This window comes from Anomalospiza imberbis, chromosome 2, assembly GCF_031753505.1.
Source record: "Anomalospiza imberbis isolate Cuckoo-Finch-1a 21T00152 chromosome 2, ASM3175350v1, whole genome shotgun sequence".
NCBI lineage: Eukaryota > Metazoa > Chordata > Aves > Passeriformes > Viduidae > Anomalospiza > Anomalospiza imberbis.
In genome coordinates, this window is record NC_089682.1 from 60,730,030 (window position 1) to 60,736,029 (window position 6,000).

Genomic DNA, 6,000 nt, shown 5'->3' on the forward strand with positions numbered 1-6,000 from the left:
CATCTACAATCTTTTCAAGTCTCACCAACTGCAAGCCTAGTTTTCTTCAAAAGTATGAACAGCTCTGGAACACCAACAGTGTTTTTAAAGGTTTGTACAACCCAGAGAGGCAGGCAATGAAATCACTGCAGCAGAGTGCTGTTCAGCACAGCAGTCAGCATGAAGTGCACAATCTGCACAGATGAGTCAAGTCTGGATAATCCCTTCATGCTCTGTCAGGTTGAGAGTATGAGGTTTGTTTTTAAATTGCATACCTTCAATAAACTCCACTTCTCTGCATTCACATTTTAAGAAATATTTTTGAATGCATATTTTGATTTGCAGATGTGTAAAAACACTGTTAGTATAGTTCTGTCTATCAGGATCTTATAAATAATAACTGCCTTTTTAAAAGGATTGCAAATGGTAATGGTAATTGCAGCTCCACTGGGTGACTGCTGCTCAGAAGTCTGGTGTAGCAATAAAGGTGTAATAACCAAGGTAAGATTTGTAGAGAGATTAAGTACTTCGAATTGGTTCAACTACATGCATTAGGAAAAAACAAAAAGTAAGTTTTCAAATTTTCAAGACTAAGTGGTCTAAGTAATAAAGAAGAGGGAGCAGGGAGAGAGAAAACAGAAAATTTTCCCCCTAACTCCCTAAAATTGTTGCAAATGTGTTTTACACTGACATAACAAATTCTCTTTAAAATGACAACATGCTAGAGTTCAGATTCATTAATGATAGATTACACTCTGTTGAAGTGTAGTATCACCCTGGAGCACTGCCAGTTAGAAAATTCAGTTCACTAAGACTAATATAATCCTTGAAAAAGTCTTATTGTCAGCTCACTAGCTTGCTATATAGGCAAATGCTACATGGTAAGGAGACAGTGGAAGAGGAAGTACCCTGTCAGTTTGAAAACCCAGACATACTTGAATGGTTTATTTTCCTTCCACATCAAAAGACTGTGCTACTGCTATCTTAAGTATGTTGTTAATTGCATAACCCTAAGAGCTGCAACTATGAGTTATGTCTCCACTTTGCAAACACAGATCAAGAGGACAAGACACAGTAAACACGACATTTCAATACATCTGTTGTTCAAGAAATGTAGCCTGCCGTTCAGCGGGATGTATTTTCTTAACCCAACTTTTGGCAACACCATCGCTTAAGGGCTATTTTGCCCTGTCAGACGCACCAAACCAGAGCCAGGCAGGGGAGTGTGAGACAGGGCCAGGTCCGGCTGCAGAAGGTGCTGCACAAGCACAGCCCGGCGGAGTTTCCTCCCCCGGGGCATTATAAAATAGTGTCACCGCTCCACAAATACAACCTTACATGCCCGGCGCTATTCAGACATGCCTGCAGAATTACGCCCAGAATACACGGGTGATTGAAAATTAATTTTTACGAGAAATTACGGTTTAGAAGCTACAACCAGATCTGAGAATGGTGAAACCAACACACATTGCGGTTCGGTTAAACAGAGCAAGCCAAATTATGCAGCCTGTCCTCTCACACAAAGCGGAGGGAATAAATCTACACTTTCCTCACAGAAAACGAAAACAAAATTAAAAACAAAAACACCCACAAAAACAACCTCAAAAGTTAGAAGCAGGGGAACGACAGGGTAGGTAGAGTACCTGAAGCAAGTTTTAAATTCCTTGTCAGGCTCCCGGAGCGCGGGGGTACGCGTGTCCCCCGGGCCGGCCGCAGCTCCGGCACGGCCGCGGGCGGGGCGCGGCGCGGCGGGCGGGCCAGCCCGGCGTTGGCAAGGGCTGGCCACCGGCTGGTGGCCGGTGGTCACCCCCGCCGCCTCGGCCCGCGGCTCCCGCCGGGGTCGGCAGCGAACAGGTCGGGGAAAACTTTCCGGAGGGACGGGGCCTGCCGAGGAGCGGGGCGACACCGCCGGCCCCTCGGGGCAGAGGGCCGGGGCTTGTCTCCTCCCTCACCGGGAAGCGCCGCCGCGCCGCGGCCTCTGCCGCCCGGGCGACCTCCACCGGGCGACCTCGGGGAGGCGCCGGGGGCAGGGCCGGCGCGTGTGTCAACACGGGGCCGCAACGCCGGCCCGGCCCCGGCAATGGGCGGCGCCGGGGTAGGAGCGCGGCAGCCTCGGCCCGGCGCTCCCCCGCCGCCATCGCTGGGGCCCGCCCGGGGCCGCCGAGCCCCGCGGTCCCACAGCCACCCACCTGCGGCCCGCCGGCAGCCGCCGCCGCGGGCGTGAGGAGTGGCCGCAAGGTCGCTTTCACCTCGCCCGCCGCGGCGCCGCCGCCCGCATCCCCGCGGTGCTGCGGGCGGCGCTCCGCGGGGCCCCGCCGGGCCGCCCCTTGCCGCCTCTCGCCGGGCACGGCCGGGGCGGACGGACGAGGGGGGACCTGGTGCCGAGGCGCCACGAAACCCGGCGGGGGAACCGCCCGGCCCGGCCCGGCCCGGCCCCGGTGGGTGGCGGGCAGGCGAGGGACACAGCTCATCCCCCGCGCCGTGGGTTCCCGCCGTGAATTCCCGAAGGTTGCCGCGATGCCCCCCTCCCTAAACGCCGCTACGTTACCGGCTGGGGCCAGTGGGGAGGGCCTGGGCGGCGCGGCCTGGGCAGCTGATCCTCCGGCCCGGCAAAGGTCCTGCCGCCATCGGAGAAAACCTCCGGGTGCTCACGGGCGCACGCTGTGCAAGGGTCCCTGTACCCCACCGCCCCGGCTGTGCAGGTGGAGAGAGGGCGGTCGGAAAGCTTTTCGCCAAGGATCACGAACTCCCTTTGTGACAGAGTTGGTAGAGACCTTAATTTCCGTCCCGTGTTCTAATTACGAGATGTTTCCTCCCACCTCGCAGTTACTTTTATGCAGTTGAAGTAATCTACCTCTCACCATCCCACCCAGCCTTCTGTGCTTATGCCGAGGCGGCTGAGCGCCAGGAGCTGCTTAGAAGATATGAATGAAAGTCTGGTGTTGTGATTATGGCTTGTAGCTGATGGAGCATATCGTATACAAGATAAGACATACTGCCATTGCTACTCACAGGCTGCAAATGTGTCTCGGTGTGTGTGTATATATAAATATGTATGTGTGTAATTTTCACCCACTGCTATTCTGCTTTTGGAATTTATAAAAGCCTCTTCTGGTACCCACCAGAAAATGGGCTAATTTAAAAAAAAAATTGCATCCAATTTACACAAATTCTACACAGAAATGTGAGCCCAATGCACCGCTTTGAAGGGATTCTTTTTTCAATAAAATGTGATAGATTTGCCTCAGCAAAAGACTGTGGAGGCACAGGGCTATGTTGCTTTCCTGTATGTTTCCACAAACCTTCTCTCTTAGAGCTGACATAGCCTGTAGAATGACGTAATGATTTAGTTCATTTGACTCATTCATGACAATGTCTGTTGAATTTCTCAGTGGATTTCATCTCCATCCTAGGCATAAATTTGGAGAGTTCAGTTCATGATGCAAAAGGCCACCTCTCCCCCCTGGTTAGTTTGCTTAGTTGTATGGAAGGAATTTGAGGCCTCTACTTAAGAAATTAAAATGCTTGTTTCCTCAGTCCCATATGCTGATGCTGTTTCAGAGCCAGAGTGGTGTCCAAATGTGACTATGAATATTAATTTAATAGGGGAAATTAGTGAAAGCAAAACAAAAGAATGAGATGCTTGTAGTGCTACTTTGCTGCTTATTATAGAAGCCTTTGCCGGTGATTGAGGAGCATGAGTCAGTTACAAGCACTGCACTGCTGGAGGAAATGATTCTCAATTATCAGAATAAGTGAGAACAGAGCAATATGGAATTGATTTTGAAACTACTTAAAATAATGAGAATTTCCTATTAACTTCTTTTTCTTAGTATACTATAGCTCCTTCTGAGTTCGTCTAAAGTGTTTTTTTGACCTCGTCTCCTGTTTAGAAGATCTTGTGATTCTGTAAACCTAAAGTACATTGTAAGTGATTAAAACATGCCACTCATAGGCATGAGTTACATCTGCTCAAATGGGAGGGGTACTCAAAATGAAGAGAGATGCTTGATGTCGCTGCACTGCTTGTTGGTAAAATCTCATTTCTCCTTATTGCCTTAGGAAACAACTTGTTTCTCAATTAAAATAGAAACAGGATTCTGACTTGGGAGTCAGAAACCAGGATTGTTCTGTTCTGTGACCACACACCCACGATATGGTAATAGTACCTTTCAAGGAGGGGTTGTAAGTGTTAAAAGACTTTCTCAGGGTAGGACAGTCAGAGGCTGGGGATTTATATGCCTTCAGAACTTCCCGCATCTCTTTCTTTCTTCCCCATTGTATGTCCCCAGTCATTCCTACATCACTGTTTTTCAGGTTTTGGTGAAACTCAGGATTTCCATGGCTTCTTTGGGACTTTCACAACACTTTCCTAGTCAGCTAATGAAAGAAGAAGTTGTTAATAAATGAGAACATACTCACAGGATTAATCAGTACTTAAAAGCAAGAAAAGGGAAAGCGGGAGCAGCTGTCCTCTTTAGAAACCAGAATCTCCTTTGTTTCCAGAATCTGTATTGGCATAACTACAACATAATATAGAACAGCAAAAGTTTATAAACAATACTTTTTCTGTAAAACTGATCTCCTGTATGTGTTAACTCTGATTTCCCTTGTCTTCCTTATCAATCTCTGTCAAGTCAAACTTTCATTAACAGCTCTGCATCAGTTATCTCTCTTTTTAGTGTAAGAAATGCACATTCATCTTTTCAGAATTTCTTTACCTTCTCAATTATGTTGTGCACTTTAACTATTTTCCATTACTTGAATATTTTCTGCCTCAGACAGGGAATGGCTCTTTCATTCCTTTGGTTGTCCAATGCACTGGCCAGCCCTACTAATTGAACCTACTCCTCACCCTCTCAGCTTGGGAAGCCTATGTTTTGTGCTTCTATCCACAACAACGTGCTTCTAAGGTAACCCCCCAAACTCTCTTAATCCACCTTGTGCTTGAGACTATCAGATATGCCAGAGCAGATAACTGATTTCAGCATAGTGTCATCAGTATCAGTGCCTGTTGTTTTTGTCTTCTTAAATAACTGCTGCTTTACTTGAAGATCCTGAACATTAAGTGTATTTCTTGTTGGCTTTCTGCACTGGTTGTTTGAGTACCTTTGGCAGGTAGACACTTACCCTTTCCTTCCACGTAACCACAATTATGGTCCCTGATTCCAAACTGATATCCTTGAAATATCCAGATGGTTTGTCAGCTCTTTGTTCAGCCTTCACCTGGCATTTTTTTTACCTTTTTTAGCCATCACATTTTATCCAGATATTTTTTCATCAGAGAATCTTGTGATGCTTCTGCCATTATTTGTGTGGAAAAGCCTACGTACTTATATGACAAAGCTGCTACAACAATGTACATTTTGTTAATTTATGTTACCACAGCAACTGAGTCATGCAAAAATGTAGTGTTTCATTGTTTGGTATTGCACTTTGGCATTTTGATAAAAAGCTAGGGGAATGTAGTCTGTATGCAGCTGTTATGGAGCTGGGTCTTAACTAGGTAGATAACTGTGCCTATTGAGTAGGTATCAATAGCTACTGTCAAAATGGGCATAGCAGGTAGGATCCTGTAGGAATCTAAATCCAGTTCTGTTCAGTTTTGTGAGAAATTAGAGGCATGCTGGAAGAGGGGATTAGGATCTTGACATGTAGAAAACTGGTCTAGAAAACATAAGACAAAGATTGGGGAAAAAAACCAGTGAGCTGAGATAGGTATGAAAAATTGCACAAATTTAGGAAATGAACAAGTGCCACCGTGCCCACCTGAAGCCCCCTGGCTTCACCCGCCCAGCAAAGGCACGGCTGGCTACAGGGGACACTCCCCTGTGTCTCAGGGAGTGGCTAAGGCTGAGTGCTGGCGCTGTCAGCCTTGTATGGAGGAGAGGCAACATCCGAGGAGGTAAAGAAAGGGTCAACTCAAGGATGGGGTAACAGTCTGAAGTTTAATCCAGGGCTCCAAGAACCTCCGCACTCCAAGGAATCCAGCAGCTGAAAGTGAGCTCTGGACTCTCGCAA

General features: G+C 47.5%; 1 protein-coding gene across 1 annotated transcript in view; it reads right to left on the reverse strand.

Moving 5' to 3' along the window:
* The window catches only part of ZC3H12C (zinc finger CCCH-type containing 12C), a 42,618-nt gene extending 39,975 nt beyond the window's left edge, over positions 1-2,643 (reverse strand). Inside the window, exon 1 of the mRNA XM_068181358.1 lies at positions 2,528-2,643. The gene's annotated coding sequence lies outside the window, so the exon portion shown is untranslated. The remainder of the gene's footprint in view (positions 1-2,527) is intronic.
* Positions 2,644-6,000: the final 3,357 nt, after the last annotated feature.